The following is a 14,287-nucleotide window of genomic DNA, read 5'->3' as shown; positions in this document are numbered from 1 at the left end:
CACTAGGTCAATTATTGCGGCATTTCAAAGCCCAGAGTGGAGACTGGAGGGAAGATCATCATCGACAAGAACAAGACATCCGGTTGGTAGGAAAGTTTTCTGATAAGTGGTCGGTAGGAAGGTTGTCCCAATTTAATTGGCCGCCTTGTAAATGCCTTCGCGGTTCAATTCAAAAGTGTAGTTCCGGGTCAACCATTAAGACTTCTTAGAAGAGCGGTATGGTGGAGATCATAGCATGGTTTTTAAAAACGAATCGGTCAGGGGTCTGATTATCGGTCTGAACGGTCTGACCGTTTGACTCGAATGAACGGTCCGTTCTGACAAAAAGATAAAGAAATTTAAAAAAATTAGAAAACATTCAAAACCATTCGAACAGTTAATCGGTCGGTTCAGCAATTTACTGACCAAAATCAACGATTTTAAGGAAGAAAACGGTTTTGCAGAAAAACAGAACCGGTCTGACCGTCCGGTCCAATCCGGTTTTGAAAACCATAGATCATAGTTTAAATGCAAATATTTAAGGTTCATGACTGCGTTTCTATTTGTACGTATTTACACTCTTTCAAACGAAGCCTAAGACTGAGTTTGGAAAGAGTACAAATACAAATATGTAGAGTGCAAAACCTTATATTTTGTATTATATGCTGTACACATTTGCATTTTGTACTCTTTCCAAACTCAGCCAAAGAGTTTTTATTTGAAACTCTCCATTACTTTTTTGAGATCCTTTTGAACTTACCTTAACTTTTCAATACCTCTACGGTCCATGCATCTTGTAGAACATTTTGATTTATAACGACACTTCAAGGTCCTTAATGCTTATTTTAGTCACCATAATGAAAGTGCTTTCAATGTAACATTAATGCTTATTTAAAAACTAATAAAATTAGCCTTGATCAATCAATCCTTATTAATTAATTTTTTATGACAAAAAATCTCCTGATTCATTTCCTTTTTATACTTTATAGGGGTGTTTGGTACAATGGTATTGCATTGCTGTTGCATGTTGGGTTGATCAATTCAAATTTGTGAAATAGAGATTTTTCTACATAAAATGTTTTAAAATTAAACGTCTTGAGTCAATTAATACAATTTTCTATTTTCACATAAAATGTCAAATTTGTTGTTTTAACTATAGCTGAAAATTATTAATCACACACATGCTTTTTTCTAGTTGAAAAACACGCATATATGATGTAAATAACACATATTTCTCACAAATTTGTATGGGTCAACCCAAAACACAATAGTAAGTTAGTAACATAATGCCACCCTACCAAACACCCCTATGTTATTCGCTAGTTTGCAATACCAAATGGTTCACTTTCACTTTCTCATTTGTTTCTCAAAAAAATAATAATAATAATAATAATAAGTTTTGGCATTTGCCTCTAGATATATTTTTTGTTTACAGGATGGAGATGAACAGAGGGGTATTATGATAATTTCCAATGGATCCTGTTTGTCTGCTAACACAAAATGCTAAACCTGAGGCCTGAGGGGTATCTGGAGGTATCTAAAACTTAGGGTAATTAAGCTTAAGAGAATCCCACAAAAGTGAGGCGATCTGAATTAAAAGAAAAAGTTAACTAAATTTGGTGACTAAAAGAAAAGGTGGGACTGTAAAGATTGCAGCAAAAGAAAAGAATCCAAATATAAAGAAACAGAAAGAGGCAAGAGAAAAAAGGTGGAATCGTGATCGACAAAAGCCCCAAAAACCAAGTATAAAGAAAAAGGTATAAACCAGTTTTTTGTTTGATAATGATTTGCTTAGTGCCCTAACCCAAATTTAGAGATCAACTTCAACTGCTGACATCAAAAGACTGCTGCATTAATTGGTCTTATTCACTTGTCGATGGCCGTTACGTTCAAAAGCACATAACCTCATGAAAAATCTGTTTTGCTTCTTTAATTGTTGTGGATTTTCATGAAGTTAATTGTTGTGGATTTTCATGAAGGAAGATTTGGTTCGATCTCGTAATCACGCCACGTGACAAAAAACAAGTAGTTCGGCACTTAAAACAACATACCCAGGGTGCAAACACCAAAGGGAAGAGACCAGTAGTCCAAACTCCCCTCAAGGAGATCGAACTCCCCACGAGGAGACCAACTCCCAAAGAGGAGCCCGAACTCCCTAAAAGGAACCCGACCTCCCTACTAAGAGCTCAAACTCCCTACAAGGAGCCCAAACTCTCCCTTTGGCCCCGAGCCACACAAAGCAGTGACCCGAACTGGCCCGTCTCATGATAGTTCGGGACACCCCCCCTATCCGAACTCAAGACTTCGCCTCGCACACCGCTCCAAGCACTTCGCCTCCAAAGCATGAACTGGACGAACCACACTGTACCTGACACCGAAAGAGTCCGTATGCAGGGGCGGCGCACCTGATTGACTTGGGATCTGACGCTTGACGGCCGCACTTCAACGGCCACCTGCCACCGTCACCTGCCACCGGTATCTCCAGTTACAGAGACGGCTCCGGCAAAAAGAGCAGTGACGGTTCTGCCCCAGCAGAGGCAATGACGCCCGAACTGGCAAAAGCACGGAAGTAATCATTCCCGACCTTACAGAAGTCTAGGAGTGAGTGCGCGAGGTGGTTATAAAAGGCTCTCCACCCCCCCCAAAGAGGAGGTATGCAAACTTTGGTTTTATCTTGCCTTTGAAGGATTCTAACATGAGCTTCGGAGCCTTTACACCGGGTTCCCCCCGGAGCTTCCTCATCTCCTCCATTTCAGGTTCCCTACTACTCAGTTTAGAGGCAAGGTCGTTGAGAGCTAAGACCGGCCGGATTGCGCATCATCAATTGACGCCGTCTGTGAGAAAGCTTCAAAAAGCCTCCCTTCAAACTCTCATAACCTCTTTTCTTCAAAAAACCCAACACTCACGGCTTCTTCCAGCAACACCGGACGTGGCACGGAGACAAACACCACCGGGGAACAACTTCAAGTCCCCGTGGTGTGCATTGGACAGTTCACCATCCCCCTTTCGGTGGATGGGATCCCCAGCTTGAATGCGCCACAAGCAGTGGCACCCGTAAACCTTCCTGCGACGAGCATCCCCTTTCCTCCTCCTATTGAGACAATCTTTACTGAACCAACTGCCATCCCCCTGGCAGCAAGCCAAAACCGGTTGGACGACCTGATGTAGTGCATACGGGCAATGCAAGCCCAAATGCAACAGTTCCAGCAACACCAACTTCATCAGCACCAAGTACTGCACAACATCTCCTAGTATCACTATCAACAGTAGTTCCCCCAACTACCGCTGAACCAACCACTACTTCCACCTCGGCACCCTGCTCCGAGGCCGGTTAAGGCCTCCCTGCAGGATGGACACCCCCACCAAGGAAAGGCCTCCTGGCCCTAGAACCCCCCTAACAGTCAGGCCTCGTCCCTAGGCCGAAGAGAGAGAAAAATCATCCCCGCCTCGCAGCTCGCAGGCGGGTCAGGAACCTCGCCCACAAGATCGGCACCTCGACGCTCCAAGCCCGAGTTCCCGCTCACGGAAAACCGATTCGGTGCCCTGGCAGCAGACTACCAGTATTCTGGGCCCATCGAGCTCGGCAACACGGAGGCCAGCAGCGCTAGTACCAGGCCTACCCAACAACAAAGGCGCCGGCGAAGTTGCCGAACTGCCACTCGTGTCTTGTCAGAGCTCAGAGGCAAAGAAGAGACAAGCTCGGACGAGGTAGGAGCTGCCCCGATTCTCTCAGTTCCTTCCCCCTCACATCAGAACTCCTGGCGGTCCCCTTGCCCAAAGATTTCAAGCTCCCACCTTTGGACAAGTATGACGGGTCCTTCGACCCCAACGACCACGTTGACACTTTCCAGTCCCAAATGCACTTCGCCAAGGTCAGCGAATCGTGCATGTGCGTGGCCTTCACCACCACCTTCAGGGGGGTAGCCCGCACTTGGTACAGGAACCTGGCCCCCAGGTCGATAAAGTGTTGGGCCCAGTTCGTGCAAGTCTTCACCGCACACTTTGTCACTAGCAAACGGTGCCCCAGAACAGAGGAAAGCATCTTCGGAGTAGTCCAGAGGGAAGGAGAATCCATCCGGGGCTACATCAAGCGATTCAATGAAGCGTGCTTGCAGATACCGCGGTTAGACCCCGCAGTGCAGCTCGCGCGGCCAAAAGAGGAGTAACGCACAAAGAGTTCAAATGGCACATGGTAGCTAACCAGCCCGCAACCGTGGCCGAATTCCTCAAGCTCGCGGACAAGTTCATGAGGACAGAGGAAGAAATCAACCAACGAACCGAAGGCGGGAACGAGAAAAGAAAGAGGGAAGGCGAGCCCTCCAACCCAGTTGACAGGAAAAACCCAGCCCGGGAGCCGAAGCCGAACCAGTCGTTCCGAGCTCCCCTAGCAGTTCGGACGGATTACACGCCGTTAAACACGAGGCGGACCGAGATCTTAATGACGATCAAGGATGCCCCATACGTGAAGTGGCCACCTCGCCTAAAGGGAAATCCGAACGAGAGAAATAAGAATTTGTATTGTAGTTTCCATAGAGACCACGGTCATAGTACCGAGCAGTGTAATAATCTCCGGGACGAGATAGAGGGACTCATCCGTCGCGGATACTTAAGAAATTTTGTACAGCATAACAATAATAACAATAAGGCAGGTCGGCAAGGGGAGCACGAAAAGGATGCCCCCGAATCTAGCAGCAGACCTGCCGAACCGTTGCAGCGACAGCCTCCGGAAGAGAGGCCAATTCGAGGAACCATCCATGTAATTGTGGGAGGTTCGGTGGTAGCAGGGTGTACCTCGGCAGTAGCCCGGGCTTCAGTTCGCGAAGCGGCCCTCGAGGAACGAAACCCCCCAAAAAGACCAAAGACCGAAGAACCAATCTTCTTCACGGAAGACGACGCGCGAGGGGTCCACTACCCCCACGATGATGCGCTTGTCATTAAACTAAGGATCAACGACTTCGAGGTCAGACGCGTACTCGTAGATTCGGGCAGCTCAACGGACATCCTCTTCAAATCAGCATTTGACCAGCTACAGTTACAGAGGAGCGAGTTGAAGCCCGCGAACACTCCTCTGGTGGGTTTCAGCGGAGAGGAAGTCAGGCCCCTCGGAAAAATAACAGTACCTGTGGAAGTCGGCACATGGCCTTGTGCGGTCAGACTCAACCATGATTTCCTGGTGGTCGCGACCCCCTCCCCATACAATGCCATAATAGGGCGGCCAATCACGCATATCCTATGGGCGGTGGTGTCCACCTACTATTTGGCCATGAAGTTCCCTACAGACTTCGGTGTGGGGGTAGCGCGGGGCGACCAGCTCGAGTCCCACAAGTGTTATGTTGCCGCCCTGAAGGGAAAAACCAAGGTGGCCGACGACCTTGAACTGGAGCGGCCTGCAGAGCAAAGCGAGGAACGAGCTTTGCCCACAGAGGATACGGTCGCAGTCCCGACTTCGGCTACAGACCTAGCTCGCACACTACAGATCGGCACTTCCGTCGAGGAACCCCTACGAACCGAACTGGTGAGTTTTTTACTTCAAAATTTATATATTTTTGCCTGGTCCGCGACCGATATGCCCGGTATTAGCCCCGGCCTGGTAACTCACAAACTTAATACTGACCCTATAGTCAGACCCGTTAGACAGAAGAAACGCAACTTAGCCCCAAAGCGCTGGAGGGCAGTCGACGAGGAAGTCGAGAAGCTCCTCGCAGCAGACTTCATAAGGGAAGTCCATTACCCGAGCTGGGTGGCCAACCCAGTGCTGGTAAAAAAGGCGAACGGCAAGTGGCGCATGTGCGTCGACTACACCGACCTGAACCGAGCTTGCCCGAAAGATTGCTTCCCCCTCCCCATAATTGACCGCCTAGTGGACGCGACCTCGGGACATGAGTTGCTAAGCTTCCTGGACGCCTACTCGGGCTACAACCAAATCAGGATGGACCAGTCCGATGAGGAAAAAACCAACTTCATAACCGAGTTCGGCCTATACTGCTACAAGGTCATGCCCTTTGGATTAAAAAATGCCGGGGCAACCTTCCAAAGACTTGTAAATAGGCTGTTTCGCCCCTTGATTGGCACGAAAATAGAATGTTATGTAGACAACATGGTCGTCAAGACACAGTTTTCACAGAAATTAATACAAGACTTAGATTCTGTCTTCCAAATCCTACTTCAATTTAGCATGAAGTTGAACCCTAACAAATGCGTCTTTGGTGTCACCTTGGGCAAATTCCTAGGGTACATTGTCAACCGGCACGATATTGAGGCCAACCCGGACAAGATAAAAGCCATCCTAGATATGAGACCACCCCGGAAAGTAAAAGAAGTTCAGAGGCTAAACGGCCGCATAGCCGCTCTAAGCCGCTTCATGTCCAAATCAGCAGACCGCTGCCTACCCTTCTTCAAAGCAATCAAAGGCAAAGGTTTCGAATGGACCCAAGACTGCCAGCTCGCATTTGACAAGCTAAAAAGTTACCTCACTAGTGTGCCAACCTTAGCCCGGCCCGAGGAGGGCAAAGTCTTAGAACTGTACCTCTCGACAAGCGACGAAGTGGTCAATTCGGTACTAATAAAAGAAACAGACCGGGTCCAGCGACCCATCTATTATGTTAGTAAAATTTTGCAGGGAGCAGAGGCAAGGTACCCGCAGATAGAAAAGCTAGCATATGCACTGGTGATAGCAGCTCGGAAACTCCACCCGTACTTCTAGGCTCACATCGTCATCGTCCTGACTAACAAACCTCTGAGGCAAGTTTTACTCAAACCCGAGGTTTCCGGTCGACTGACGAAATGGGCCATCGAACTCAGCGAGTACAACCTCCAGTACAAGCCAAGAACTACTATTAAGGCCCAAGCCTTGGCAGATTTTATCGCCGAGTGCACGTTTAGCCTCGAAGCCCCTGAGCCGGTCGAGCCCGAGATCCCCAGTTCGGGCGAGCTCGGAGCTCTCAAGCCAATAGAGTCTGAACCCTGTGAAGTAGCAGCCAGTGTAGCATCTCTCCTGGTTAGGCCAAAAGCGAACTGGGATGAGGAGCCCTGGATCCTTCATGTAGATGGCTCCTCGAACCAGCAGGGCAGCGGGGCTGGAATAGTGCTACACGGCCCGAGCGGAACAAAATTGGAATACACACTACGCTTTGAGTTCGCAGCATCCAACAACGAGGCGGAGTACGAGGCACTGATAGCCGGGCTAAACCTAGCACACGCAATCACGCCACGTGGCAAAAAACAAGTAGCTCGGCACTTAAAGCAGCATACCCAACGTGCAAACACCAAAGGGAAGAGACCAGTAGTCCGAACTCCCCTCGAGGAGACCGAACTCCCCTCGAGGAGACCAACTCCCTAAGAGGAGCCCGAACTCCATACAAGGGGCCCGAACTCCCTAAAAGGAGCCCGACCTCCCTACTAAGAGCTCGAACTCCCTACGAGGAGCCCGAACTCTCCCTTTGGCCCCGAGCCACACAAAGCAGTGACCCGAACTAGCCCGTCTCATGACAGTTCGGAACACCCCCCTATCCGAACTCAAGACTTCGCCTCGCACACCACTCCAAGCACTTCGCCTCCAGAGCATTGAACTGGACGAACCACAGGGGTGGCGCACCTGACTGACTTGGGATCTGACGCTTGACGGCCGCACTTCAACGACCACCTGCCACCATCACCTGCCACCGCCATCTCTAGTTACAAAGATGGGTTCGACAAAAAGAGCAGTGACGGTTCTACCCCACCAGAGGCAATGATGTCCGAACTGGCATAAGCATGGAAGTAATCATTCCTGACCTGACAGAAGTCTAGGAGTGAGTGTGCGAGGTGGTTATAAAAGGCTCTCCACCCCCCCAAAGAGGAGGTATGCAAACTTTGTGCTATCTAGTTTTATCTTGCCTTTGAAGGATTCTAACTCGAGCTTCAGAGCCTTTACACCGGATTCCCCTCGGAGCTTCCTCATCTCTTCCGTTTCAGGTTCCCTGCTACTCAGTTCAGAGACAAGATCGTTGAAAGATAAGACCGGCCGAATTACGCATCATCAGATTTCTTTTCCCTACGTACAGTGTGTGAAACCCAATAAACGACATGTCCAACTTTCTCATTCTCATGAGTCCCTCCCTCCACTATGTTTGAGGAATGCAAGAGTTGCATAAATTCCTATTTTAACTAGAATTTCTCGATAGGCTACACATTTCTTGACTTATACGATAACAGTGCGGCTAATTGATTCAGGGACACTCTGGAATCTGGATCCCTGACTAAGGAAGATCTGTTCAGTGTTCCAATGTTTTAATAAAGGATACGCTGTATGGCTTAGTTTGGCCATGTCGGAAGCGATTACTCTGTGCTGAAATTTGCCCCATTAATGAATGAAATTTAGCAAGAGGATTAAGGTCCAAATCAGTTTGCTATTCTTTTGGATAACTAAATATAAATAGACCTGGAAGATGAACCGCTGATCAAATAGTTGAAAAGGACTCCAGTTTTTTATCCTTTTGAACAGTTTTACCGGGCTAACCACTTGACCGGTGTTTGGAACCGATGCAGTTTCTTCTTATAATAGCATCACATTAGTGTCAAGTCTCAAATTCATTTTTTCAGACAACGCACGCCTGATGTTTGGTTATGTGTTTAAAAAAAATATATGTTTACTTAGACCATTCCTTGAAATTTGCAAAAGACATGGTCAGAGATGGTGTTTTCTCGGTTTTTCACTGTTAAGCTGATATGGTATTAGAAAATGTCTATGTGTCAGTAACAGCAATGATATTAAATAGGAAACAAAAAAAAAAGAAAAACTATTATTTTCTGAAAAAACAGTAATTTTTAAAAAACATTTCTCAAGAAACAACATTAATTCTAAACACCACTTTAACTGAATGATCATAAACCCACCACTGGACCAGATTTCTGGGCCTGTTGTAGCCATTTTGCTTTTTAAAACATTGGACCAAATAAGGATCATTTCTGAGGCCCCTTATAGGGAGTGGAACCTGGGTTGCCAACCTGAAACAATAGGTTGGCAACACATTAATGATTACCAAATCAAACTCGACAGAAATCTGATCCATTTGCAGACCCAAAAATAGGGCCGGCTTAAAGAGTTAAAACTCCAGTGTCCTGCGAGTGACTCCTGTCCTATCTGGGTCAATGGGCTGGGCATCTTTGAGGTTGACAGAAGCCCAGATACCAAAGAGAAGTTCTGGTCGAACACTGCAAGTTACACTCTATCGGTCATAGAGGTGTAAATCGGGCGGATTGGATTGGGTTTATAATTAATTCGGGTTTGGTTTTCTATCCTAAAATTTGAATTTAAAACCTGAGTCCGAGGTCAAGTTTAATTTTTTTAATTCAAGCCTAGCCCACATTGTAATTTAATGAATTCGAGTTGAGCTCAGGCCCAGATTGGATTCGAGTTGGTCAATGAACCCATTTTAAAATTATACATATATATGTATTTATACAAATATATATATATATATATATATATATGTGTGTGTGTGTGTGTATGTATGCAAAATATGTATGTAAATAGATAAATATGTATACAAATGTATATATATACAAAGATGTATGTATATATATGTAAATATGGATGTAAAATTTATATATATATATATATATATATATATATATATATATATATATATATATATATATATATATGTGTGTGTGTGTGTGCATATGTGTATATAATTGGGCCTAACCCGAAAAATAGAAAAATCTAATTTTTTGGGCTCAAACCCAATCCATATAAAATTTCAGGCTGTGCCAGTTCAGGCTCAAGTTGAGCCTGCCCAAGTTGCACCCCTAGTCGGTTATCAAGACAGTAAAAGACTTTTTGAATTGGCTCAAGATCACCACAGAGAATTGGAATCAGAGCTCAAGAAGATGGCGCCTCCGAACGGCCGAGTTGTCCTCGTGTTCCGGGCACGATGTGGGTATTCTGTTGGTAGAATGAAAGTTCTGGGGCAAAAGAAGTTTGGGAAGACCAAGAAATAGGTAACCGTGGTTGGTAAATGGGCAAGCAGGAATTCGATAGAGGGGTGGATGATGGCTTCAATTTGATCAAGAAAATTGCTTGTAAGCTCAAGCTCCGTTTGATTCACTAAGTTGTTTAAATAAGTTGATGGCAATAACTAATAACCTTGTAAAGTTGTAAGGATTGTTATCTATAAAAAGGAATATATTATAAGCATCATTTCTCTCTCTCTTTAGATTTTTAAAATATGTTCACACAATTATTCAATTTTTGGTCATAGGTTATGAATTTGATCAAGGCCCACCTTAACTAAAATGGTTTTAAATTTGTTATTGACTTTTTTTGTCGTATTTCTGATATATGTGAAAGACGAGAGCATGAAGAGAGAACTAAAGAAACAATTAAAAAGAGTTGTTTCTCGATGGTATGCGATCTGGCAGTTGGATGTTAAGCTAGCAAGTTCGTCGGGTCGATCTGCAAAAAGATAATATCTGAGTGTCCGGGTTGTTTTACCTGAGGTGGACACTTTGATGTTTAACTCAGCGAATTGGAGATTTTGGAAAGAGCTAGAGAGCTACAAGAGTTAAGTTGTGCATACCTCTTGAAGTTGGAAATGAGACATTTATATATGTAATGTTTGGCATGAGCTCCACGCACCACGTCCAAGATCTCTAGGAAGATGTGGCTGACCGGTCTAAAATCCTCAAAGATAGTTTTGCATGCAGACTAGGCTTTTGTGCCTTCCTCCGGAACATTTGGTATGGGAGCTAACATTCGGTGAGAGCGTCTCGTAGGTCGCCACCCGGACCTCAATCAAGTCAAAAAGTTCTAGAAGGAGGTCACTTCCCACGCCAAAGTCACTTTGACCAGTACTGACGAGGTACCACAGGTTGACAAGTCTTCATGGAGGTCGCTCCTCACGCCAAGGTCCCTTGAACCAATAACGACAAGGTACCATAGGTCGACTCTAAATGAGGTGTTGCTAGCTGCCTTGCCAAAGTGCCCGAGCTATGTATGAGATGTCCTAAACTGATTCCGGGATATATCTCCTTGACTCGATGAGATACGCATTTATCCGTATAATCCAAAATGTGAAACGGCAAAAATGGACACCACGTGCCACCAGGTCAGCAGAGGACCAAATCACCCCTCATCACTTCCCATCATTCATTCCTCCTATGATGTTAGGGCATCATGATAAAGTTTATTCCTCTAATCCTTTTACTTCCCCGTCATAAAATAAAGAATGCAGTACGGGTGTAGCCCCCTCAAATTAAATATCCAGCAATGAAATGCTGGCCTTTTGATTGGTGCCGCGGCTTAGTCTATCCTAAAACCTCTCCTGTTAGATCAGTACATTTTTAACTTCTCTTGTGTCTCCATTCTTCCAAGGATTCTCAATGATTGTGCACATATGGAAGCTTACAGATAGCTTAATCTGTTAAGCTATGATCCTCCTCTTGCGACTTGCCACATCGTTGCACTGCTAAATGTTCTGCAATATGTACAAAGATGTGGAGCACTCTGTAAAAACTTCTGTTGAATAATCTTCTACATATGATGTTGTACCTAGTAAAAAGTTCCAGAGTCTGTGTGAGTGGAGATTACAGTTGAATTATGAGAGGAGTAGAAGCTGGGAAATTGTTGTTTGTGATCTTTGAGGCCTGATGTCCAGAAATATCTATTATTTCTTGTATGGGATGAAAATGACTCTTGCTCATTCTGATGGATTTATTGGTCATTCTTCATATTTTTTGCTATTTTTATTCCCTTCGACGCTTACACTACAGTGCTTTCTCTTAGTGTAACCAAAACCTTTCCAAAGTCAAACTAAATTATATTTGAGCAACTCATGTTCTTACAATGAATAAGGAGAAAATAAGGCCTTGGGAGAAAAGATAGTTTGTCAAGCCATTGTCATTGAGAATTAAGCATTTCTTCTATTTTGTGAAGTTGATTGAAATCCATTGTATGAAAGAATTTCCTGCTTGGGGTCTTCATTGCTGATAACTTACAGCAAATAGCAGTCTTGAAATCAAAGTTGTCTTGGCAGTTGGAACTGAACTCATAAAAAATAAAATCCTTTGGTACTGAGCATTCAAGATTGGTATCCTTAACAGTTCCTTCACTGCAAAAGTGAGACCATGTAGGAATTGGGTGAAACTTGCAAACATCATCTTTTCTTGTGTGGAAGAATCCACTCCCAGATAATCAGTGATTCATTGTTGCAGGTTCCTTTCACCTAAGCCCCAAGTTCCAGCATGAGGGGACTCAATACTGTAAGAAATTCAGGCCCAGGTACTAGAAGTGAGATATTTCTTCTGATTTATTGACATCAAGGGCATAGATACAGATACTTGTAATCCCACCCAATATGCAGATTTCATGATATTGTTTCTAGTTTTTAAACTATTTTTTACTAATATCTTTCCAAATTTAGTGATTCTCCTACAGTATAATTTACATGTATTGTGCAGTGAAGTACTACAGTCTTGAAGTCTGTGCAATTAGCATGGGTGGTATTAGATGTTGAAATTTTGAAATTGTTCAAATTAGGAAACCCAACCAATTTGCTCCCTCTAATGTTATCATATATCACATCAACCGGGGTATGGGGTGTTCATTGGCTGGACCACGCCTACAAATTCTATATTATAATTCCAGGCTGGGCCTGGACCAGGCTAAGAATGGTCACCCTTATGGTATGCTAAGCATGTCTAGTTATTTGGGTTTTGTAGGGTTTAGCCGCCATTCGAGACCTCTTTCTGCTCTTCCCACCAGCCATAGAGAGGCATATATAGGTTCCATCTTATGTAATTAATCAGTCCGATCAGAAAAGAACCCTTATACTCTTGATATTATGGTTTCTATATATTAACTATTAGAATTTTGAATTTGTATAAATTAAATTATTATATGAACAAATAGTTGTCGTTTTGGATTATATGGAAAAAAAATTTCTACCTTGAACTTTTTGCATTATTCTAGTGACTAGTGAGGCCTTTGCCTAGCTTAATGTCTAAGGCTTTGTTAGGAATGGATTTATCCTAGGTTTGGGTCTTGTTAATAGAAATCAGTAGGTCTTGCCCTCTTGCATGGTTTGAGGGAATATGTATGCATCTTTTATTCATGATTATCAAACCGCCGTTGACCCAGATGATCAGACACCGTTGGGGATATGCCAAAGCTTAACCAACTTGATGGTTCTAAAGAGTTTAACTCACTCTCTATCAATAAGTAATTAAGTTGGTGGGCCATGTTCCTACGAGGCTTATAAGTATAATCGCCATTTGGATAAATTCACTCAATGTATAGGCCCCACATTACGTTTGAAATATTCCATGCATCATACCAATTGGATGGGTCCAAATATACCGAAGACCTATCTTTTTTTAATCTTATTTTAATTATTACTTTTTTTAACCTCTAATTCACTTGGGTACTAAGGTGCTCACACTTTCTCACAGGAATTGAAGGAAATGGTCTGAGACCAGCTGAGGGGTATTGTCAAATATTCAAGCTGATCTTTTTATTGAATTGGAGAGAAAGAGAATCAAAGGTTATAGAGGGTAGTGGAGCTCACATCTGCCGCAGCCATCATTAGTCAAGAAAGAAGAAAGATGCTTAGACCATGATCCATAGCAGATGTTGAAAAAAAAAAAAATACTCTTAACGATAAGGGAGGGAGGGAAAAAAAGGACAAGACAGCAGTTCCCGCAACATAAACACAAACACATTGTCCCTTGTATAATTGTATAGTCCTTCTCACAGAACAAGCACAGATGCTTCTTCATGCATTCACGACGAAATTAAGCCCTGGCAGCAGAGCTACTCCAGCTTTATTAGCATTTCTGATTTAAGTAATATGATAAATAAGCAGTATTCGGAGTGACATATTGCTCACATCATTTGTGGCAGGTGGCTTTATGACATCCATGAAATTGTAATGGTATTATAAATATATTTTAATTTTTTTTTTTTTTTTTTGAGGGGGGGTGGGACGCTGACACGTTCCTTTTGTTGCTCTTTTCCTGATTCCTGAAGCCATATTCTTTTCATCTTCTTTCTCCATGCTTTTGGTTTTGGATTGTATGATCTCCCTTAATGGGCCCCTTTGACAACAATAATTGATGGGCTACGTACCTTTGTTAGTGTTCTCTCCTTCTCTTTTTTTTTTTTTTTTTCTTAATTCAATGGATTGATTGCTTATGGGTCTTTTGATTCACCGGACCTTCTCCTGCTGCTATACATCCTAAGCATGCAAGAGCTTGTCTGGCATCATCCTAGAATCTCCTTTACTTGTTTTGGAATATATTAAAGTGAGAAAAGTAGCTCTAAGTACAACAG

This window comes from Nelumbo nucifera, chromosome 3, assembly GCF_055504915.1.
Source record: "Nelumbo nucifera cultivar China Antique chromosome 3, China Antique-T2T, whole genome shotgun sequence".
Taxonomy (NCBI): domain Eukaryota; kingdom Viridiplantae; phylum Streptophyta; class Magnoliopsida; order Proteales; family Nelumbonaceae; genus Nelumbo; species Nelumbo nucifera.
The sequence above is the reverse complement of the archived record's forward strand: the minus strand, read 5'-3'. Positions refer to the sequence as shown.